At 41.6% G+C, this 25,058-nt stretch overlaps 1 long non-coding RNA gene across 1 annotated transcript in view; it reads left to right on the top strand.

Annotated features, from left to right (window-relative positions):
- The window catches only part of LOC104007535 (uncharacterized), a 45,928-nt gene extending 31,702 nt beyond the window's left edge, over nucleotides 1–14,226 (top strand). Inside the window, exons 3-5 of the long non-coding RNA XR_008536646.2 lie at nucleotides 1,695–1,798; nucleotides 12,161–12,345; nucleotides 13,479–14,226. This is a non-coding gene — a long non-coding RNA (uncharacterized LOC104007535). The remainder of the gene's footprint in view (nucleotides 1–1,694; nucleotides 1,799–12,160; nucleotides 12,346–13,478) is intronic.
- Nucleotides 14,227–25,058: the final 10,832 nt, after the last annotated feature.

Raw genomic sequence — 25,058 nt, 5'->3', positions numbered from 1 at the left:
AAAAGATGAAAGGATAAATGTGGAATATATACACAATGAAATACTATTCAGCCATAAAAAACAATGAAATTTTGTTATTCGCAGTAACATGGATGAGGCTGGAGGATATCATGTTAAGTCAAATAAGTCAGGCACAGAAGAATAAACACCACATGTTCTCACTCATATACGAGAGCCAAGAAATACTGAGCTTATAAAAGTGGAAAGAAGAATTGTAGTCATTAGAAGCTGGGAATGATAGGAGGAGGGAGAGGATCGGGAAAGAGGTTAATGAATACAAAGTTACATTGTACTGCTAGATAGGAGAAATAAGTTCTAGTATTTTGTAGCACTGTTGGGCAAATATGGTTAACAATAATTTAGTTCGTATTTTCAAAAAGCTAGAAGAGAGGATTTTAAATGTCCATAACACAAACAAATGATGAACGTTGGAGGTGTTTGTTATTTTTATCTTTATACATTTCATCATTACACATTGTATACATATATCAAAATATCACTCTGTATTCCATAAATATGTACAATTGTGTGTCAACTGAAAATCAAAGGAAAAAATAGGCCAGGCACAGAGGCTCACGCCTGTAATCCCAGCACTTGGGGAGATCAAGGCGAGTGGATCACCTGAGGTCAGAAGTTTCAGACCAGCCTGGCCAACATGACGAAACCCCATCTCTACTAAAAATACAAAAATTAGCCAGGCATGGTAGCAGGCACCTGTAATTCCAGCTACTCAGGAGGCTGAGGCAGGAGAATCACTTAAACCTGGGAGGTGGAGGTTGCAGTGACATGAGATCGAGCCACTGCTCTCCAACCTGCGCAACAGAGCAGGACTCCATCTCAAAAACAAAAACAAAGAAGGAAAAAATAAACAAAGCCAATACTATACTTCAAAATAACACATCTGTCTTTCATTACTCCTTATTTTTTATGCTGCTATAATTTCCTTCATGACATTGTTACCAAATGTTATTACATATATTTGTTTATCTTCTGTCTTTCCCTCTGTCTATAGTGAGAGGAGGGCGGGGACTTGGTTTTGTTCACTGTTGTATCTCCAGTGTATAAACAGTGCCTACCAGTTAGCACACACTCTATAAATACATGCTAAGTTAAAAAAAAAAAAAGACTAATTTTGGTATTACTTTACTTGAATTTCTCATAAAATATTATGGAAGGCATTAATATTTTTAAAAATATAACATTTATGATTTGTTTTTCTGAGTATAAAATAAATTCATGTTAGAAATGGAAAGATTCAGAGAAACACAAAGAAAAAGAGATCACTAGCAACCCCACTGTAATTTTTTTAAGATTTATTTTATTTTATTTTACTTTGAGTTCTGAGATACATGTGTAGAAAATGCAGGTTTGTTACGTAGGTATACGTGTGCCACGGTGGTTTGCTGCACCTATTGACCTGTCTTCTAAGTTCCCTCCCCTCCCCACTGTAATTTTTATCTACAGTATCTAGTGTTCCCTTTCTCTCTCTGCTCTGTGCATGTGTGTATTTAAACAAACGAGATTGCATTACATTTTACGAGTTGCTTTTTGGAATCTTAACGTATTGGGAGCATTTCAATGTTGTTTGATATTTTTCTGTAGTACCATTTTATTGATTGCACAGTGTTAGTCCATATGGATAGAATAATTTATTAAATTAAAATCCGCCTTTTATGTTTTCCAATTTTTCACAGTGAAAAAAAATCATGAGAAGTATCCTCATAGGTGAGTCTTTTCACACATCTGCACTAGTGAATATCTGAATTTTAAAAGCCACTCTAGACCTACATAGGTGATGGTAAGCCATTTTGACAAGAAAATGTCATAATCCGTCATTGTTAGCAAATATTGACACATTACAAGTGAACATAACATTGGTTTATATGGCGTTAGGTAAATATTGTTTCCCTGAGATAACTTGTATCTAAGAACTTCTTGTGTTACATCTATAAGGTTTATGAGAATGTTTAAGATGTAATGTATTTCTGTTATTGAATTTCTGCTTTTATCTTTATGAATTCCATAATTTTGTTTTTCATAGTTTTGTTTTACGTTTCTTTTAAACTTCTTTATTTGCATAAATGATAAACTTATCATCTCCATAAACCCATCATAAGTTGAAAATCTCGTAAGTCGAAAATGCATTTAATACACCTAGCCTACCAGACATCATACCTTATCCCATCCTGCCTTAAAGGTGCTCAGAATACTGACATTAACCTACAGTTGGGAAAAAATTAAAATTCAAAGTACGGCTTCTACTAAGTGCATATTGCTTTTGCCCCATGATAAAGTCAAAAACATCGTAAGTCCAGCTATCCTAAGTCGGGAATGATCTGTAGAGGTTAAATTGGGAACTTTGACCGTTCAATGTTGCTTTTGTTACTTTTATTTTTTGTACATTTCCATCTATTGTTATAACTAATAAGGTTAGTCTAACTTCTGACATATTTTCTGACATCTTTCCTTATGCCTTATCATGTGGTCTCACTTATGTCATCTTGTTTTGTGCCCTTTTTTTTTTTTTTTACAGCGACTCCATTTTGTTTCTCACTGCTAAAAATGCAGACATGGTTTTATTTTTATCTTTTCTGCTGATTTGGGATATACAAGCTCTATGTTAAACTATTTATGGTTTGCTTTAAGATTCAAAAGCCTTCTTTGATTTTTATTTCCCTAATAATCTGAACCAAAATAAATCCTTTGGGTCATCTTCTAGCTAAGCTAAGGAAATAAATACAATCACAATCCCTTTGATTTTTCAGTTTTTATTAGTATAACTTGAGAATATAGGTTAATATTACTGTTTTAAAATTATTATCTTACATTATATATTTTCTCTTTCAAGAAATAGTTCAGATCATTTAGTTTTGCACATGGATTAGATTTAAACCTACATACAAATGCTTTTGGTGCTCACTCCAAGTACTCTTGCGCCACTATTTCCCTATTCCTGAGCTCATAATTTTGCTTCATTCGTAGTCAACGTGATCATATAATCAAGTAATAGTTTTTCAAAAATTGTACATGGATGATACTTTCTCTAAGCTATGGCATTTATATACACATCTTTATTTCACCTGAAGGACAATTTGGCTGCCTATGAAGAGCTGGATCTGAAATAATTTTGTCTTAGTATTAGATAGAACTGTCCCAGCTGATCTCAAAGTCCATTTATCCTTTTTTTCTAAGTACCTTGTCTTTTAGTCTGGATAGGATTTAAATTTTTTATCCTTATAATTCAAAATGAGTGCCAGGATGTAGCTCTTTGTATCTCTTTGTACTTGATTTTTGCCTGGAATTAAATGATTCTTAAACTCTCCACCCCCCCCCTCTATATATATAAAATATATATATGCACATATATATGTGTATGTATATATGATCACTTTTGCAGAGTATTTCTCTGACCTTTTGTCCAGAACCTAAGTTACCCGTACGATGCTCTGAGTTCTCTGATCATAGCTACCTTCCTTCTTTCATCTTTTCACATCCATCCACTCTATTTTCATTCTGTAAGAACTCAACTTTGTTTCCATATCCCTAACTCATTTTCATCCACTCCAATTGTGCCTTACACATCTTCAACAGTGAATTATTCCATTGTATTTTTAGTGTCCTTTTGATCCTGTCCAATGTCATAAATAACCCTCTCCTTTCCTTTTCTCTACATGACCATTCTTTCATCTTGATTTTTCATTGCTTGTACTTACACCTTTTATTTCCTGGAGGCTTTGCAGTCTTACAGTCTACTGAGGGTGCTTTTCTTCTGATTTCTGTAATAAGTCACATTCAGGGGTGCATTTTTAATTTGTCTTCATATGATATTTCATTTCATCTGAGCAAATTTTTATAGGCTCCATTTATTTCTTATCTTTACTTGTAAGTAGAGACTAATTTAATGTTTGCCAACATATATTATATATGAATCACTATTGAGCCCCTTCCTGAATGTAGGTTGTAACCAAGTTCCTTTTCCAGATCTTTAGTTGAGGGAAGTTGATAACTATTCCAAATTTCTGATACATATTCTTCTATTATAAAACAATAAATTATTGTTTTTTGACTCCTAATTTCTGATCCCTGTAACTATAAGCAAAGGAGTAAATAAAATACAGTTTCCAAAATCTGTCCTCCATTCCTACTTTTATAACTCTTTGTATATGAGAACCACAGCGTCTTTGATGAGACTGACATGGCTAAGTGATCATCAAACTTGTTTCCTCTTCTTCCTGGACACACAGCCAGGCTACATCTCTAAGTTCGCTTGCAGGTGGAATTCTATCCAGAGGAATGTGAGTGAAAGTGATGGACACTTTGTCTATGTCTGAGCAAGCGAAAGCTCTCACATGTAATCTATTCCTTTCCAACAACTGCTTGCTGGATGTTGATGGTTAGCACAATTTTGGAAGCCAACTACTTAAGAGGGCAGGGCTCTGGCAACCTGGATTCTTGAATGACTCTGAGGAGCAGGCAGCACCACATTCTCATTTGGATGACTGAGGCAGAAAACAACGTGTGCTGTGTTAACTGCAGTGGTAGGATTCATTTGTTTCAAAAGTTAATATGCTTTTACCAATATACACTTTCCTTCATCTACACTTTACTTCTCAGTTATTTTCTAAGAATTGCTGAATCTGGGCAGGCATGTAGAGACATTGGAGAAAGGGCTGGAAATTTTTAGGTAAGATCACAATGCTTAGGCTATCTCTCACATGACCTCCCTGAGAGGGGTGGGTTCTTGGCTTCATCCAGGAAAGAATTCGAGGGTGAGATGGTGGTGTTAGACAGCAGCTTTTGTTGAAGCAGCATTGTACAGCAGGAGCAAAGGACTGCTCCTTGCAGAGCAGGGCTAACCCATAGGCAATGTGCCCAGAGTAGCAATGTATGGGCTGTTGGCAGCTGTGTTTATACCCACTTTCAATGATATGCTAATTAAGAGGCAGGTTATTCAGAACTTTCTGGAAATGAGGCAGGGATGTTCTGCAACCATAAGAGGTAACTGTTTATGGGCCATTGCCATGGTTCATTGCCATGGCATTTGTAGATTGTCATGGCACTGGTGGGAGTGTCTTTATGCTAATGAACAGTGAGGGGAACTAGAGGTTGCTTTCATCACCATCTACTGGTTTTGGCCAGCTGCTTCACTGCACCCTGTTTTGACGAGATCCTGCTCCAATCAGCGGGGTCATGATTGGTTGGGGTCATGACCAGTGTTCTAAAAACAAGTCCTGCTGATCTCCTGCCTTGATAGCACTAGGCCACATTTGCTGGATTACATGGTCAGTGGACTAGATGTTTGTCCCACTAGACTGCAGGCTCCGTGTGGGTAGTGATGATCTCTGCCTCACTCAGTGCCCTGGCCCCAGCACCCAGCACGGTGCGGGCCCACAGAGATGCCTCAATTATTTGTATGTATATATATATATATATATATATATATATATATATACATACACATATATATATACACACACACACACACACATACACAGACACACACATATATACACACACACAAATATACACACATATATATGCATATATATCATTGTGATTTTATATATATATAATTGTAATAATTATGTATATATAATTGTGATAAAATGCACATAATATAAAATTTGCCATCTTTACCATTTTTATGTGTACCGTTCAGGGGCATTAAATACTTTCACATTGTTGTGCTATCATCACCACCATCCAACCACAGAACTCTTCATTTACAAATATAATCAATGATATTTATAGAAAAAAGGGATGAGAGCTCCTTTTTATAAAGTGAAAAATTATTTGTAATGTAAAATTATATCTCTCCCAATTTAACCACTGGGGAAGTTTGGACATATATATATATATGACTTTATTAAATAAGGAACACCTATAAGGTAACTGATGGATCTAGAAATACTTGCATATATGGGCTGGGAAAATAAAATATTACTGATGGGATCTGAATGAAAAAGCTGGGAAAAAGGTAAGTAGATAAATGGGCGTAACCTAGAAATAGGATATACATTTAAACTATCTTTAGTCTTTAGATACAGTAAGATGGTTTGTAAATGAATACTTAGATGTTGAATTTCCTTTTAATGTTGGCTCTCAGAGGAGCAAAGCATTCGGCCATTTGATTATATAAACTACAAACAAGTAATTTGAAAGTGTTTTACTCTAAGATAAAAACTACCCAAGAGAGGGCTTGTATTTGGGAAAAGTCATTTAGGTTTGATTCCTGTGAGATACTTACAAAGCTACAATATTGTTAATTGACTTGAAATTGACTTGAAACTCTTATTGTCCAACAACATCCTGTTGTGTGTGTATGTGTGTGTGTCTTCACAATATTCAGATAATTCTGCTTGGAGTTTTGAAGCCTGTGGAGGCAGAAGACATATATCCATCCTAACATAAAACTTGCAGTGTATTAAGGAAGAGTCAGGGTGTGGTGGTATATGCCTATAGTCCTAGCTACTTGGGAGGCTAAAAAGGAATTACTGCTTGAGCCCAGGAGGTCAAGGCTGCAGTTAATTGTAATTGCACCACTGCACTTGAGTGCACTCCAGGCCCAGGCAACAGAGAGAGATCCTGTCTCAACAACAACGACGACGACAACACCAACAACGGAGTCAAAGCAAATTAGAGGTGATAGAGCATATGTGTGCAGATAATTATATATTTAAATAGTGCACATAAATACTAATTACAATAACTACTGAAGTAGTGAAGGATACTAAAGTAGTCTGGTTTTACCATGAGCAGGTTTAATGAAAGGCAGTGTCTCCAAAACATAGTGATTTGAAGTCAATTTAAACATTTTTTCTGAACCAACACAATTAGCATGAATGTACTGAAGTTATGTAGTTTACAAGTGAATCTTTCAGACCTAACATTAAGCTCTGTAAATGCCATTATAAATCAGTATGTCTAAAATGCCTCATAACAATAGATTCATACAAGAGACATTGATAAAAGTCACCAGGTATGAACCGGGTCAGTTTTTCCTATTCTTCTTCTTTTTTTTTGGTACTTCAAAGGAGACTATGATCAATGTCAAAGAAGCAGTAAAACTAACTGAACTAATTACAGATCTACAAGGGGTGTGTTCTCAAGGTGAGTAGCTTCTAATTACCAGATACCATCAGAAGGAAGGGCTGTTGTGAGGTGCTGAGCTCTGCAGTACTTTTCTGTTCCCATCAGTTAGCATAACATCATTTGGCTACTACTCTGGGTATTGATGTTATGTAATATAAACACGCTTACATAAGGAAAAGAGAGATAAACACATAACCAGTGCAGAACGGTGCCCTTCAGAGCACCCATGTTTTGGATTGTGCTTTCTGTAGAACAGAAAATACTCCTTCAATAAATTTGTACAATAAGTTGCAAACTATTTGGAAGTGACAGGAAAACACACAATGTAAATATGTGTTTGTTTCATGTTATTTAATTATAACATCACTTTCTATTAAAGGATTCAGCTCTATATGACTAGTCTATTATAATTTAGTCTACAATGAATGGGTCCTAATGGTATACGCTTGTGGGACACCTGGTTGATTTTTTTTTTCTTCTGTCAAAAACAAACTTGCCTATACTTGTATTAAAGACATGGCCTATTTTCTTAGTAGCATTGTACTTGGAGTTGATAGTCCTAGGTAACCTTCTTTCTCTAGTCCCTTCTCCCCAGAAATTCGCAGACACACCCTGGGTGCTATTAAGAATGAATCCTGCAGGTCCATTCATGCTATGAAAAATGGCAGAATCTCCTTCTAATTTGAGGCTGAATAATATTTCATTATATATACATTATATATAATACATACATACATATATACGTGTATACGGACACACAACTTTCATTATATTAAGTGAAATAAGCCGGACATATAAAGAAAAATATTGCATGATCTCACTTTTATGTGGAATCTAAACAACAACAACAAAAAGGTCAAGAGGCAGCAGGGTGGGATGGGGAGATGTAGGTCAAAGTAGCAGATACGTAGGATGAAAAAGTCTGAAGATCTAATGTACAGCATGGGAACTATAGTTAATAAAATTGTATTAAGGATGTTTGTTAAATAAGTAGATTTTCACTGCTCATCACAAAGCAGTAACTCTGTGAAATGATATGTTCGTGTGTTTCACTATAGTAACCATTTTACTATCTATATGTATCCTATGACATGTTGTAAACCTCAAATATATACAATGAAATTGATTTTAAAAAAAGATTGAACCCTGGGTCTAGCTTTGAGTCCAGGCTCTACTCCTTGTAGAGCTATGCAACTTTGAATAAGTTGCTTAATGCCGTTTCCTCATTTGCAAGATGTAGGTAGATAAGAGTACTTAACTCGAAAAATTAAGTGGATTAAAGAAGATAATAAACCAGTGTGTGATTAGCACCCATGTAGTTGCTAATAAATGGTAGCAACTTTGTTACTAGAAAAGCCAGCTGCATTTGATGTTGTGCAGATAAGTTGTATGATTCACTTCAGCACTGCACTCCGAAGGCAGTCACAAACACAAGCGAAGGCAACCACCAAACCAAGTGCTGCCTTCAGTAGGTCAAAGCCCTCTTCCTTGTTGCTGGCTTCAACTCCTAGGTTATCCTTTACAAAACGTAATCCTTACTGAGCCTGCGTGGGCCTTCATGGCCTTGCTACCTGGCACTAGGGCATGAAAATCATGCCTGGGTAGAAATCAAGAAGGGCTGCTCTGCCCCTGCTTGGCATGTACAGTAGAGTCAGAGAAGTGATTGGATGGTAATACCTCCTGGGACTCTCTTCCCTTCTTTCCCATCAAACCTTTCTTCTAGAGCCATGATGCCTGCTGTCCTAGATGAGCCTTGTGATGTGAGCTCTTATTTTTATTGAGTCAACCCATAGGTGTTATCATACTCCTAATCCAGATATAAATAAACTTGTGGGAGGCCTTGTTTCTTGTATTTGCCTAGTTAGCTTCCTGAGAATTTCCTCCTTCATCCAGTATTGGCTAATTTCTGGGCTCACTAGTGACCGTGATAACCTGTGGTCCTTTAAGACACCGTGCAATTGGCCTGCCTTTCATATTTTTGCTTCCAGACTATTAAGAGGACAAGCTAAAGTAAAAAGAAAATATCCAAGTAGCCCTTTTGCTGGTTATCTTAGTATTGGTGAAAAAAATACTTAATTTTTAATGCTTTCTAAAATTACACATATATATTTTATTTTAAGAAAGATCCTGTTTCAGTGGATTAAACATGTTTTAATCACCTATTCATTCAGTTGGTGAGGGAGGGATTCCTGTCCTAGGGTTATAAGGATGGCTGAAGATGCTCCTACCAACAACGGAAAGGTTAGATTAACAGCAATTTATTAGTCAGATATACTCACTGCCCGGGGAGTGGGGTCGACACCGTAGACCAAGTAGGGTTGTATTCAGGAACAGAGTGGACAACCAGGGGCTGCGGGAGGCAGGCTTTGTAATATCAAGAGGGTGAGGTGTCTCTTGGTTCATAGGAGGAAGTGATTGGCTTGTTTGAACAATTCGGAAAAGTAGCAGGAAGTTGAAACCCCAGGATACTCCAGGAAAAGCAGGAACTGCCTCTGCTACCTTTGAAAGGAAAGTTGTTCAGCCAAGGGACCTTATCCACAAGAGCAGAGCAAGGAGGGGAAATTGCAGTGAGAACATTCAAGGCCTCCCAGTTTCAACAGATGTCAAGGCAGCACGTAACACTCGGCCTTAATTTTAGACCTTAGACCACACATGTCAAGATGGCAGACCTCTCATTCTCTTGGTTTATATAACCAGAGCAGAACGATGTTCTAAAGGTGACTATCGTTCGATGAAAGACTTTTTCTTTCTCCTACATACTACACAAGGCTGAGACGAGACAATGCTGAGAAAGAAGCAATTATTTGGTATCGCGAGGCAATAAAGCATTCTATTTCTTTTCCTGAAATATGTGTGCTGTTCTACTCATTAACCTATTTTCCAGCCTAGCAAGTGTTACTGCAAGTGCATTCCAGTGTTACTGGAGATAAGATTACTGATTAAAAGGAGGGGTAGATAGATTTATCTGTTTCTCAATGCAGACACTGTCTCAAAATAGAAAGATTTATAATTTCTTATGTATTATGTGAAGGTTGCTTCACAACCTCCCCCATCACATATTTCACAGTGTATTTATTTATATTTCTAAATAAATAAAACATTATAAAGCCTTGGAAAGTCAGTGAATGTTCTATACTTTGCAAAGGTTATTGTCGGAAGGAAAAGGATAAAGAGGGTCATTGTCCCTTTTCTCTTTCCCATGCCCTTTCCCTTAGGAGGAACGGTCGGTCATATAGCACTCACTCAAACAATGACATGCCAGCCAGCAGCTAAAGAGCATCAGGCAAATCTGCATGTAGCATTCTAAAAACCAGACCTTCAAGAAATGTAAGGTTCAACTAATAAAGCAGCTAAAACAGTGTCTGGCACATAGTAAACTCTTATTCCAATATTGGTTAACTAATGAATAAATGTTGACAGTAGCTGTGATTGAAATGAACCAATGCATAGTCCAAAAGGATGGGCACATTTACACGAAAACCTACTTGTTAACTCTCAAGGCCACTTCTTACATTGGACCATGTACCAATGTTAGCCTTGAGTCCACACCTTGGATCATCTCATGAGGATCATGTAAGATAGTCCCACTCTATGAGATCCTGGTTCAGTTTGTTCAGGGCCATGAATCTGCATTTCAGAAAAGCACCCCAGATGATTCTTAGACCCACTACAATTTAGGAATCACAAAGCTCAATAGTGAAATGTATGCCTTTTGGAGAAAAAGAAGGAAGGTAAGAAACTCCTGCTGACCAGCACAGGCCATGGTCACCCTTTCACTCAGGTGTGCGACTCTTCCTTCCCTACCTCAAACAATGCTTCTTCCCAATGCATATACGTGAGTTTCATGATGAAATGACACGTGCCTTTGGATGATAGCTAACAGGTTATTTTTTTTTCATTCTAAGAATGTATTTTGTTTGTACTTATTTACTTAAATCAAGGCCACCTAAATCAGAAACCCCTTGGTCTCCATGCTCTGATTCCTTTTTTGATGGGCTTTAAAGTTACTGTCCCCCTCATCTCGGCTATGGTCCCAGTGATCCCCAGCCCCTGCCACACTCTGCCTGACTGTGTGGTGTTCCGTGCTGCCCTTTTCTACTGTCTCAAACTTGATTCCACCTCTCTACTCTCTTCCAGGTGAGTAAAGCAGGTTCTGAACTTCGCAAAGAGTTATTTTTGCTTAAGACCCTAAACTTGTCATAGTTTGACTCTCCCTTCTTTTGCTTCTTCTTATTATTATTATTTGAGACAGGTACTGTTATGTCGCCCAGGCTGGTGTTGGATTCCTGGGCTCAAGGGATCCTCCCGCCTCAGTCTCCTGAGTAGCTGCCAGTATAGGTGTGTGCTCCCCAGCAGTTTTTGAGATAACCTAGACTCCTTTGTGGTGAGAACGGGACTGGCATTTTCATAGAGAGGAGAAGCTGCGTCCTCAGCCTCCCGAACTGCTCTAGCCTTTTCATTTTTTCATCCCTGTTGGTCCCTTGTAGGGATCATCTTCTGCTCAGGACCAGAAGATGAATGCTCATAGGGTTGACTTGTGTGCCCCAGTCCTTTGGTGATGGCAATGGCGTCTTGTCGGAGTTCTGTCCTTTACCTTTCTCTCTCTCTCTGGGCTTCAGTCTTGGGATGGGAGACTTTCTGGCTTCCATCTCATCCATTCACTCGCGTATCCTTCATCGGCAAGGCCCAGACGAGGGGTCCTGCCATTAGGCCTTTAACTGTTTCTGCAGCAGGCTTGCCAGTCATTTCTGCTCCTTCAGCCACCACACTTGGGCTGCTCTCTGGGGAGAGACCAGAAGCTCCTCCTGGCATGCAGGACGTAGCCTCTGAGCACAGGGAAGTGCTTGTAAGCAGTTGCTCCAACTACCTAAAGATCCTCTGAGCACACCTGCCCTGACGTGCTGGTTCCATGTCCTACTGGATCCACAAAGGCTGCTCTTGCTGGTGCTGTTTTAATGTGCTCTGAGTCTGCAGACTTGGTGGCCTGTGTGTCCATAGCACTTGCTTTGGTGCCTGTTGTTACCGCTGCTGTTGCCCCTTCATTGAGCACTGGTTGCATTGCAATTAGAATGAAGAAGAGTGCCCTTCCATGAACACATGTGCTGGAGACGTGTTGAATTTCTTCCCCCTCAGCATAATCAGAGGAGGTGACCCCAAGCACCTCAGAGACCATGGGAAGTTCCTAATGCCGGCCTGATGCAGATTCTCTTCTCCACGGAGCACCATGGCCGCTGGGCTCTGCCTTCCACACAGGTATTCCCATTGTGTCCTCAGTGGGATGGCCTGGGTACAGATTTAAGCCTCCATTGGTGGTCTTAGGGGATAAACAAGGTTTTTCCAGATCTTTTGCATCTGCAGGGGCACGGCTGCAGGTGAAATGAGTGGCCGTTGGCAAGCTTCAGCTGGAACTGTTGTCATGACTGTGGATGGCTGTCTTTACAAACCTCAAGGAGGCAGCCCTGTTGCCTCGAAAGTCTTTACAGGCCTACAGCCTCTACCCTGGATGTCTCAGCCCAGCCACTTTTTTTTTTTTAATTTTTTTTTGAGACGGAGTCTCGCTCTGTCACCCATGCTGGAGTGCAGTGGTGTAATCTCGGCTCACTGCAACCTCCACCTCCTGGATTCAAGTGATTCTCCTGCCTCAGCCTCCTAAGTAGCTGCTATTACAGGTGTCTGCTGCCATGCTCAGCTAGTTTTTGTGTGTGTGTGTATTTTTAGTAGAGACGGGGTTTCACCATGTTGGCCAGTCTGGTCTCGGACTCCTGACCTCAGGTGATCCACCTGCCTCAGCCTCCCAAAGTGCCTGGATTACAGGTGTGAGCCACCATGCCCAGCCTCTCAGCTACTTCTGGTCAGCCCAGCAGCATGGCGTCAGGTATTTCCCGGCTGGTGCTGGTGGATACAAGGTCCACAGCCACCATTCCTGTGGTGTATAGATGGATCATCGCTCTTCTTTTGCTATCTGGAAAAAGTCTCTTTCAAAAATCTGTTAAATTAACTTATTTTTGGCCTGAGGCTGCTTCCATACCTTGAGTTTCTGTGTCAGGAGCCACAACCTAACTCAGTAGGTAAACAAACCGAAAGCCTAATTTAGGAGCATATTTTTGTAACAAATAGCTGTGTCACAGCCAGTCATAGCAACCGAACTTCCGCTAATCACAGGCTACCCACTGATCAGACCATGTCCAAAAAAGGCAAATGCCGGAGTTGTAACCAATCAAGCTATTTCTGTAGGGTACTTCCAGTTTTCTGTCTATAAATAATCCCTGCCCAGGGAGCTCTCTGAACTTCCACTTGTTCTGGGTGTTGCCTGATTCATGAATCATTCTTTGCACAATTAAACTCTGTTCAATTTAATTTGTCTAAAGTTTTTTTTCTTTCAACAGAACGATGTGTACTTGAAAACAGTACACTCTTGCACAGCTGTCCCTGGAGCTTCCCCGTGGAGCTGTTAAACTTGCCCTTCGCTGGCTGTTTTCCACAAAGTAATATGGTTACATAGATTCACGGCTCATGGCAATGTTTCATTAAGACAGTTCTTGATGGCCGCTCCACACCTTTCTCACCACATCTCACAGGCTGCCCTGCTGAGCCAGGTCTCCCTGGAACCCGGGGCTCCTGCGCAGGCCCCCATTTTGCTCCAGAACACCCAGGAAGGCGGGGCTTGGGCTGGAATGGGGACACCGATTACTCTCTATTCGGGCCTTTGGTGTCAGCTGAGGTCGATACTGGTGCCAGGATCGAGACTGTGCCCATCCCATCGAGAGCGGGCAGATATGGGGGCGCACTGGACCGGGCCTCCCAGGCTGACACCCATTCACAGCAGCCTGAGCCTAATCCGCCACTGCTCGCCTTCCTCCGACGTCTCCACCTAAACCATCCTTCTGCACATTGTAACCCATCACTCCGCCCTTTGTCCACACATCTCCTTCCCCACACCCACAACGCGGTGGTCCCTGCCCCACAATGCAACGGAAACCTTGCGGAGTGCTAGACGGAAGCTGCGAGGCCTGTGTAGACACTGCCTCCGCAGGGCTGGCGCACTCCTCCGAGGGCCGACTGAGGGGTGGGTTTTTTTAAGTTGCAAAATAAAAGTTATCACCTTTGGGCCCTGAAGGCCTCTTTTCCACTGGATGACAGGAATGTGTTTGTTCAGAGATTGTAGTCTCCCTGAACTGGAAGGGACTTTAGAAACGGTCTATTACAACACTCTCCTCCTACATAGAGTTGGAGAAATTTCACCCATGGCTGGGCAGAATCAAGGAGGCTTACCCTTTGGTACTACAGTTTTTGGCATTACTGCAGGAACATAGTGTCCCAGCCATAATGTTAGGTAGTTAGACATCAGCAGCTGGGAGGGGGCGAGAGAGGAGGGCAGAAGGGCTGTCACTAAGACAGGCCCTGGCCCACCTAAGTTCAGCCCCCAAGACCACCCTAACTCCACCCTGATAGATGGAGCTTGTGGTAAAGTCTGTGGCCAGCACATCCTGGAGAAAGAAGAACTGGGCACAGATAAAAATCCCCTAACGTGGCGCATGCCCAGTCCATCTAGGCCATAAACCCGGGTAACCTCATCCTCATTATACAGTCATTATAATAAAATTTACATGTGGTTTTGCCCCTCTGAGTGGGCTTTCCTTAACAAAGTAAAGACGTTCAGTTTAAGTTCAGTGATATAAGCATAAACTGCTAATCAAATGACACAATCCTGTCACTCAAACACAGCCCAAGCCTCAACTCCTCCCCACAAACTGCATAAACGCACCCTGAGCTCTATAAAGAGGGGCTGATTTCACTTCGCAGAGGTTACCCCACTCTCCCTCTGAGAGTGCATTACTGTGCTTCAGAAAGCCTTGTTTTGAGCTTGCATTTCGGGGTTAGTTTGCAATTCTTTGCTCACTATCACAAGAACCAAGACTGCTGGTCCAGAGGTCCGGCTTTGTTGGATCTCCTTGGTTAAAGGATCCATCTCAAGGCAGGATTCCAGGTAACAATACCATCTTGGCAGTTGCCAATTTTCCTGTGCACATATGGGGATCTATTTTGTTTCCATAAAAACACAAAACAAGCTTGATTTATCATATAAGCAATTCCAAAGCATTCTTTTAAGCAAGCTGTTCATGTAAGTTGATACAAATGAAAGTTGAGTACACTCAGTAACTGCTGGCTGTATTAGAGCTATCTTCTGATATTTAGAATCATCAAATTTAGGGAAAACAAAAAAGTAGGTGTTTCAGAATGGCCCCATGCTGCTCAGAAAGGTTTGATCTAAATGTAGGAAAGCCACTTTACATGGGAGAGACCTGAATTTTTTTAGGCCTGAGTTGATGTCATTGCGGACAATGATATGGTGGCAACTGGATTCATAAATCCTCTAAAGCCGAAAGCACTTGTAGCGAGGTTACTCTGGGAATAACATGTCCATGGGGAACTTTGGTTCCCCCCACACTGGATTAGAAGAGTTGTTTGGAATTTTCACAAAGACCAGGGTCAGCATCAGATTAAACTGGTGATCAGAATTCTGAAGGCTCATATGAATAGCAGCTGCGTGTGGAAAAAGTCACCACATGCTGACATGTGCTGGAACATCTTTCTACGCTCCACATTTTACTTAGACTTGTCTGGTCAAGATATTTCCGATTGCAAGGCGTTTTTTTCCAAGTTGTCACATGTTTGTGATTTGGTTTCATAAGGGAGTTGATGGCATTAACTAGGTAGAGACAGAAGAATATTGGGGGTTGAGAGATTAAAAACTACATATTGGCTGCAATGTACACTACTCCAGTGACAGGTGCACTAAAGTCTCAGACTTCACCCCTCTAGTTCATCCACGTAACCAAAAACTACTTGTACCCCCAAAGCTAATGCAATTTTTAAATACTTATTTAAAAACAAGAATGTGGGAACCATCCTACTGTGTTAGCCCTCTGGACCATCCAGCTTGGCATTTTTTATTGACAGAAATATCAAAGGATAGATCATGAAAAAACATCATTGCTTTTCTTGACTAACCTGAATTTCAGTAGAGTGTGACTTCCCTTAGTAGTAGATTTTTGTTTTTTTGAGACAAGGTCTTCCTCTGTTGCCCAGGCTGGAGTGAAGTGGTGTGATCATAGCTCACTGTAGCCTCAACTCCCCGGGCTCAATTGATCCTCCTGCCTCAGCCTTGCAAGCAGCTGGGATTATAGGCATGAGCCACTATGCCCAGCTAATTGTTTAATTTTGTGTTGAGACGGGGTCTCACTATGCTGCCCAGGCTGGCCTCAAACTCCTGGACTCAAGTGATCCTCCCACCTCCCATTCCCAAAGTTCTGTGATTACAGGTGTGGCCATCGCACCCGTCCCCTTAGTAGTATTTTAATGTATCCATTATTCCTTGGAACCCTTTTATATCTTGTTAACTTTTGTGATATTTATTTGCTGTGATCTGAATGTTGGCGTCCCCCATATGTTGGCACCTACATATGTGATAGTATTAAGAGTAGTGGTGTGGGAGGTGATTAGGTCATGAGGGTGGAGCCCTCTTGAATGGGATTAGTGCCTCTTTTATAGAGATGTGAAGGAGCCTCCCATTCCCTTCTTCCATGTGGGGATACAGCAACCAGGCACCCTCTATAAACAGGAAATAGGCCCTCACCACACATAGAATCTACTGGTGACTTGATCTTGGACTTCCCAGCCTCCAGAACTGTGAGCCATAAATTTTGGTTGTTTATAAACTACCCAGTCTAGGGTATTTTTGTCATAGCCATCCAAATAGAGACATTAGTGTTCTATGCTAGAGAAAAGAGTCCTTCATGTTTTCTACCTAATTAATTTCACTTAAGTTTGAAAATAACGTCCCCTCCTCTAGCTACTTCAGAATCGGAAAAAGAGATGTGTGTCCTTCTCTTTCATCCAAGGTCCTTCTCTAGTCCAAGACCTGTGCCTTAACTGTTTTAGGACAGTTAAGACCTGTCCTAAAACATGTACTAGACACTGACTAAAACTCATCTGTAATGCACATTGACTTGATGTATTTTACATCTTGCTTTTCCTTTTTTTTTCTCTTGACTTTCTAAGCTGCTAACCTGGTTGGTTGTTCTGCCATTTCTTCCTGGTCTTGACTGTGATCTAAACAATTTCATCCCCTGGTCATGAACTCTTCCATCATCTGAAGTCATCATGTCTCCTTGTTTGACACTGAACTTGTAGGCCATATTGGAATACAGATCATCTAGTCTAACCTAGTCACAGGTGTTTTTCTACTTAACATGCTTGACTTCCTTCACCAAACATCCTCCCCACCCAATTAACTTACTCCAGTCTTTTAAACAAAATGATAGATGTATTTATCTTATCCATGTCACTCATTAGTTTATGAACTGCAATCCTGAATCCTTTTACAATTTACCTAATAACTCAGATTTTTTTTTTTTTTTTTTTTGAGACGGAGTCTCACTCTTTCGTCCAGGCTGAAGTGCAGTGGCACAATTTCAGCTCCCTGCAACCTCTGCCTCCCGGGTTCAAACAGTTCTCCTGCCTCAGCCTCCTGAGTAGCTGGGATTACAGGCACATGCCACCATGCCCGGCTATGTTTTGTATTTTTAGTAGAGACAGGGTTTCACCGTGTTGGTCAGGCAGATCTCGAACTCCTGACCTTGTGATCCACCCACCATGGCCTCCCAAAGTGCTGGGATTATAGGTGTAAGCCACTGTGCTCGGCATAACTCAGAGTTTTAAAAATAACACAGGAGCTGAAAATGTACCAGGTAAAGTTGCACTGCATGCCTTCGCCCTCTAAACTAGGTGACAGCCCAACCCTCTGTATAATCCTAGGACTGTCTAAAACAAAACCACATGGGAGGAGAACAGTGGCAGGGGCTCCTCTATATTTGACGGGCATGGGGGATTTACCTGATTGCCACTATCTTCAGGAACTTTCCAAAGCAGTAAAGTCACTTAGTGTTGGTCACTAGAGCTAGTGATTTTTTTTTCAAGAAGCTGGATATTACAACTTTATTTCTACCTATCTCTCTTACAAATAATTAACATTTTGTTAGATCCTGTCCTAGGAAACCATGTTAGAGCTTCCAGACCACATCCTTAATTCCACGGGCTTCACTCTCCCTTCTAGTTGTGGCACAAGTGACCACAACCATTACAGTCAGGTGCTGAGCATCAAAACAAACACGTTTCTGTGTGTAGCACCACAGCCCTTTTCTCATTTGTTCATACAACCGTTTTTTAAATTGAGGATCAATTATGTGTCCCAAGCATCAAATATTCAGCAGTGAACAAAGAAGTTAAAATCCCTTGTGAAATTTATATTATTTGGAGAAGACAAATAATAAATAATATCAAATATACAAAATGTGCAAAACCAAATATATAGTATAAATTAAATATACAGTATATTAGGGATAGATGCTAAAGATAAAAAGACAGGAAAAGGAGATAGGGAGACCAGGCAAGTCACCATAGAGTGGGTGGCATTGCATAAAAGTCTAAAGGAAGGAAGGAAGGAGGCTTGGGGCTGTGTATCAGAAGAGCGTTTCAGGCAAGGAGAACAGAAAAGACAAAGGCCCAGGAGAGGCCAGCGTGCCTGGACACTAGTGAAGACTGGGGCTTTCAGCCAGAGGTGAGGTTGCAGGGTGAGGGCACATTTAATTGCCGACTTCCAGGTCACAGTTGGGACTTCGGATTTTCTTCTGAGCGCAATGGGAAGCAGATGCTGTGTATCGAAGAGCACCTAGTTGAAGTTTTGAGATGATGACTCTTTTATTGTAGAGGAAAGAAGGGGTGCAATGATCAAAGCAAAGGCTGCTTAGAAGGCTGATGCATGGATCCAGGAGAAAGATGCTGGTGTCTTCAGGGAGGGTGGTGGCCAGGGAGAGATGAGAAGGGGTCGTATTTTGGATATTCTCTGAAGGTGGACCCAAAAGGATTTTCTGGCAGATCAGATGCCAGGTGAGCGAAAGAGAGGAGTCAGGAATAACTGAGATCTTTTGACCCATATAGGCATCCCACCAAATCTAAAATCTTCAGACTTTGCTGATATTCCCAGGAGTTTAGGAAGCACTTTAAAACACTAGTGCTAACAACGTGCTGGAGTCTATATTCAAATTATTAATGCTTTATTTCTTTGCTTTCTTGATTGACATATATGGTATATATAGTTTACCGAATATAACTTTCTTTATATCTGTTTCCACGTGTAAAATTATTTCTCTTACCTAAAGAATACCCAAACTTGTCTTAATTTTAAAACGAGAGATGTGGGCTGGGCACAGTGGCTCACACCTGTCATCCTAGCATATGGGAGGCCAAGGCAGGCAGATCACTTGAAGTCAAGAGTTCGAGACCAGCCTGGCCAACATGGCAAAACCCCGTCTCTACTAAAAATACAAAAATTAGCCAGGTGTGGTGGCAGGCACCTATAATTCCAGCTACTTGGGAGGCTGAGGCAAGAGAGCTGCATGGACCCAGGAAGCAGAGGTTGCAGTGAGCTGAGATTGTGCCACTGCACTCCAGGTGACAGAGCAAGACTCTGTCTCAAAAAATAATAATAATAAAAATAAATAAAACAAGAGATACAACTGTCTTGGGCCAGGGTGGTGGTGGGGGAGAAGGGGTAAGAGTGGTCAAGAGGACTGTCTGACACACCGAATGGGAAGTATCAGAGAAAGACAGGACGTCTTAGTCAGCTTGGGCTGCTGTGACAAAGTATTAGGTTGATGCAGTTGTGATTAAAAGTAATGGCAAAAACTGCACTTACTTCTGCACCAACCTAATACCATGGACTGGGTGGCTTACAAACAACAAATTTATTCCTCAAAGTTCTGAAGGGTAGAAATCTGAGATCAGGGTGCCAGCATGGTAAGATTCTGGCGAGGGCTCTCTTCTGGGTTGCAGACTGCTTACTTCTTGTTGTATCCTCACTTGATGGAAAGAGACTGAGCTAGCTGTCTGGCCTCTTCTTATAAGGGCACTAATCACATTCACGAGGGCTCCACCTTAATGACCTGATTACTTCCAACCAGGCTCCACCTTCTAATATCATCACTCGGGGGATCAGATTTCAACGTATGAATTTTTGTGAGGACAAAAACCTTCAATCCATAACAGAGGAGAAATAAAGAAAATAAATTGCCCCAATGTATTAATGGTAAGTGGATTTTTGTTGTTGTTTTCGAGACAGAGTCTCTGTCACCCAGGCTGGAGTGCAATGGCACAGTTTTGGCTCACTGCAATCTCTGCCTCCCAGGTTCAAGTGACTCTCATGCTTCATCCTCTAGAGTAGGTGAGACTACAGGAGTGTGCCATCACACCCAGCTAATTTTTGTGTATTTTTAGTAGAGATGGGGTTTCACCATGTTGGCCAGGCTGGTCTCCAACTCCTGACCTCAGGTGATCCACCCACCTTGGCCTCTTAAAGTGCTGGGATTACAGACACAAGCCACCGTGCCCCACCAGATTTTTATTACTAACAAGAATGAAAAATAGTACGATATCTTTGTGGGTGGGCTCATTTAGCAATGATTTTCTAGTGTCTTCTTGGTGCCTAGGTGCTAGAGACATGACAGTGAACAAGATGTACAGAAATCCCAAATCTCAAGGAGCTTACATTCTGGAGGGTGGAGACAAGTAATATGTATGAAATACGTCAGATGATAAGTACGAAAGGTGGGGGGATGTGTGGTGGGGGGGCAGCAAGGAAGGAGGATGGAAAGTACCAGGGGGATTCATATGTATTAAATTCTTAGAATTTGTTAAATAATATATGGGGTTTATTCCTATGTCTACTTTTTAAACAGCTTGATACAGGAAAATGTATTCATTTAATCAATTTGACTACCAGCAAAATAGGCCATGGGTCACACACTTAGTATTTCTAGATTCTTCAGAGTATTAGAAATGAAGAATGAAGCATAGCACCCTTTGTAAGGGTAGTGGCCCTTGCGCACTTTGTGCACCCTGTAAGGATAACAAAGAATGAGCAGTAAACGGTACTTGGTTAGATGGTAGTCCTTGCAGGCAATTGGCTTTAGACTTACACTTCGTATCAGCTCTATTTAACCTACTCAGGTTGTCCTCATTAGGGCTTTTCATTTGGAACGCTATTATAGCAATCATATATGGTATTTTTAGCATCTTATATAAACTTTCGCACAAATGCCCAAGTTATATAATCAGCTCTCCCTCGGCCCCCCCACCCCCGGCTTTCTTTCAGCTTCCCACAGTTTTACAGTAGGGGCAAGGAGGTGTGAGTGCAATAGGGGATCCCTGTACGGTGACTGCAGGTGTTCAGGTCTCAGAGACTGGTTCCCCCTCTCTAAACAGGGATGGGTATGTACCAACAAAATGTGTTCTTGATACCCTTCTCTTCTATTCTCAGCCCTCATCTGCTGTTACATTTTCAGCAGGTATCACATTGCTGTGTTCCTCAGTCTGGGAGATGCTCTGCCTCCTCTTACTGTGTTCAAACCAAGCCCTGGGGCTTGGCTCCAGAGGCAGAAGGCACCTTAGAGGTAGTTGCAGTTCCCTCTTTCTACAAATAGCAAATGAGGCCTAGGGAACCCAGGTGACTTCTTCCCTGGCATAGAGGCATAAATACAGTCAGCACCAGGTGTCTGGATTCCCTCGCTGGTATGACTTCTATGAAACTAGCAGCTTCTCAGATCCCAATTTTCATATATATATATGAAAGAGAGAGAGAGAGAGAGAGAGAGAGAGAGAGAGAGAGGGGTATGAAAAGGTGGTCTCTAGAGACCCCTCCATCTGTGTATTCTGTACAAAAATGCTATTGGGGACCAGGCGTGGTGGTTTATGCCTCTAATCCCAGCCCATTAGGAGGTTGAGGCAGGGGAATTGCTTGAGGCCCGGAGTTTGAGACCAGCCTGGGCAACATAATGGGGCCCGCCTCTACAACAAGTTAAAAAAAAAAAAATTTGCTGAGCAGAGAGGCATGCGTCTGTAGTCCCAGCTACTCGGAGAGGCTGAGGTGGGAGATTGCTTGAGCCCAGGAGGTCAAGGCTGCAGTGAGCTATATACTCACTATGCACTGCAGCCTGGGTGACAAAGCTAGATTGTGTCAAAAAAAAAAAAAAATCTATTGGGTAGGTACTGTTTATATAAAACATTATAGTTTACTCTCTTTGAATAGAACATTATCAACTGAAATGAATCAGGAATGGGACATATTTTGCTTGGACTGACAAACTCAGTTTCTTTTTTAATAAGAATGTAAAGAAACAAATGGTAAATTCACCCACAGCAAAAAAAAAAAAAAAAAGAGGTTCAAATACACATCTTCAGCTGAGTTGTATATAAGAAAAGCACTGTGTTATGTTACTCTTAAATAGGAGTTTACCAAACTATATCAGGAAAAGTCTTATGGTGTGGCAGTGGGAGGCAGGGATAAGCAGGCAATGATGGTGATAAGCATTTTCCAAATTAGGAAACAGATACGCTTTTCTTCTGACTCTCTTACATAACTGATCTATTTTAGAAGACAACACTCAAAAACCGAAACAGAATACAAATCTCATGATTTTACTACTTTGTTAGCAAAGAATGACACGAGCAAGTAATGCGGAAGGAAAAGGAGGGCTCTTCACTCCATTATACTTCTCCTAGCCAGGGGCAGCTTAGCAGGATTCCCTCTTCTCCATCACAGCCTGCTGGGTGACTCAGAGACCTGTCTAAATTTTAGGAAATGAACGAAGAAGGACACTAATTTTTCTCGCCTTTGAATTTAAACAAGCAGTCACATTATTGTGCAACTTTTGGATGGCAGAGAATGATGGAAGGGTGACCTGTGACAGTGCCAGTGACTGCTTTGCCTAGACTTCCTGATTCAAAGGGAAGTTATGCAGCACACAAAGGCCACAGCGGCAGTACAGCCTCTTACATAAATAAGTTACATAAATGAGAACAAGTTATGTAAATGTATAAACCAGCAAACATGAATTATAACCATTCACAAATGCCAAGGAGAACACGGTAAGATTCCTCCTACGGTCCCATTTTTTTCTCCCGCACATTATCATAATTGTGCCATTTTATTTCACATCAGAATCAGATGTGGTTGTCATATTTATTAGGGAAAGGAACTCCAAAGGACAAATAATACTTCACATTATTTTCTGAACCACATATTGTACTTTTGGCAGAAATCCCATAATAGAACCTGACTTTATATTTGAAAAGAAGTTTATGAGTGTTTATTAATTTACTATGCTCCTTGTAATAAACATGAACACATTGATTAAATATTTACTATTGTAAATTTTGCAAGTTGCCATTAAGAACAAGGATGCGTTACAAAAATGAATGTGCGTGTACACATGGATATTTGTTATACTATTTGTGATTTCAAGTCTCAAGGGAGTATGTGGACATCAGCTGAAAGTCACTGTTCTGCTTGTTAAGGTAGTAATTTAGGGGGTTAGGATTGGATTTAAGGTTATGCTCATGACTTAATCCCAATGCTTCCCACGCCAAATGCTTAGGAGGTGCTCCTTGGATCTAGCTGCAATTTGCTTCAGGTGCAATGTGAATGATAAATGAACTTGTTTCTGTCTGCATCCTGTTGGAACAGGAGGCTTGGCTTTTTCTCAGGCACCTCTTTTTTATTCATTCTCTTTAGGGTAATATAACTCTATCTTTTCTGACGTTACACGACTTGTTGATTGTGTAGTGAAAACACATGAACTCAAAACATTTTTTAGCCTTAATTGCCTGTTCCTTATAAAGAGAAATATTAAACGTTTACCAATTTCAAACATAGCATGCTCAGGTGAACTTTCCAATTAGCAACTTCTTTTACTTTGAAAATCTCATATATTTCTATGAAATATTACATATTTTATTAAATATTACATATTAGTCTAACGTAGTAATAGTGGAATAGACGTGATCTTAAAATCTGTATTAGCTGTGTGATTTTTGACAAATAACTTTCCCTGTGTTTCCAATCATTTGAAAAAGGACTAAAAGTCCTAAGTGACTTCCAACATTAGCTATCTAATACCCTATCATCAAATCTGTATTTTCAGCTGAGAGCTTTAAACTTGCTGCTGTGAAGTTTAAGGGAAATAGCACCCATTATATATCAACCCGATCATTTTCTTCTGTCGGCAAAACTGCAGAGCCAGCTTGGGTTGTAGTAATACGGTGACCGCCATGTGAAACACATGTTTCTTGGTGTTTTCTTTTAAAACTGCCAAATATAGACCTTAACCAGCTGTAAGGCAGTGCTTGAGGTGTGGAGACACCTGAGGAAGCTGTGGGCTTTCTCCCTCGAGGTGGGCCCACGATGAGTTTTAAGCAAGACGGGCAAGCAGTCACCTGGCACCAGGAAAAACTCCTTGCCCTCTGGAGGGAGTCGCCCCAGGAACGTGGTTTTGTTCATATTTAAAGTTGAGTCCTCTAGAACCGAAGAGTCCCAGTCATCTGCCGAAGGTGCGCTCCCAGGCCCCCTGCTTGGGCGCGCCCACCTGGAACCTGGGCGTAGAGCTATGAAAATGCAGACCCGCACAAGCGCGAGGCCACGCCGGGAGACCCCCGCCCGCCAGGAGTTGGGGCAGGTCCGGCCTGGGCGGGGGCGTCGGGGGAGGGGTGGTGACCCTGAGACCCGCGCGGCAGGGGAGCGTCCCCCAACCCCCGGCAGGGGCGAGGGCCACCGCAGGTGGCGGCGTTGGCAGACAGGCAAGCGGGGACTGAAGCTCCGGGGTCCTTCGGGCTTTGTTTCGTCACGAGCCGAGCCCTCCTTTCCGGAGAAGCCAATTAGATCTCCGACGGAGGAATCATCCGACCTGCGTCCCCCACCCGGAGGGGGCTCGGAAGGGGCGGGGCCCAGCGCTTGGCTCCTCGGGAGCGCGGCCGCGGGCGGCGTGGGGGAGTCCCGGGCGCCGTCGCCGAGCCCGGCCCCGCCCTCGCCAGGCCCCGCCCTCGGGGCTTCCCGGGCGCGCGCATCCCCGCCG

The sequence above is a fragment of the Pan troglodytes genome, chromosome 7 (genome assembly GCF_028858775.2).
Source record: "Pan troglodytes isolate AG18354 chromosome 7, NHGRI_mPanTro3-v2.0_pri, whole genome shotgun sequence".
NCBI lineage: Eukaryota > Metazoa > Chordata > Mammalia > Primates > Hominidae > Pan > Pan troglodytes.
Note: the sequence above shows the minus strand (reverse complement) of the source record. Positions and strands in the feature narration are given on the sequence as shown.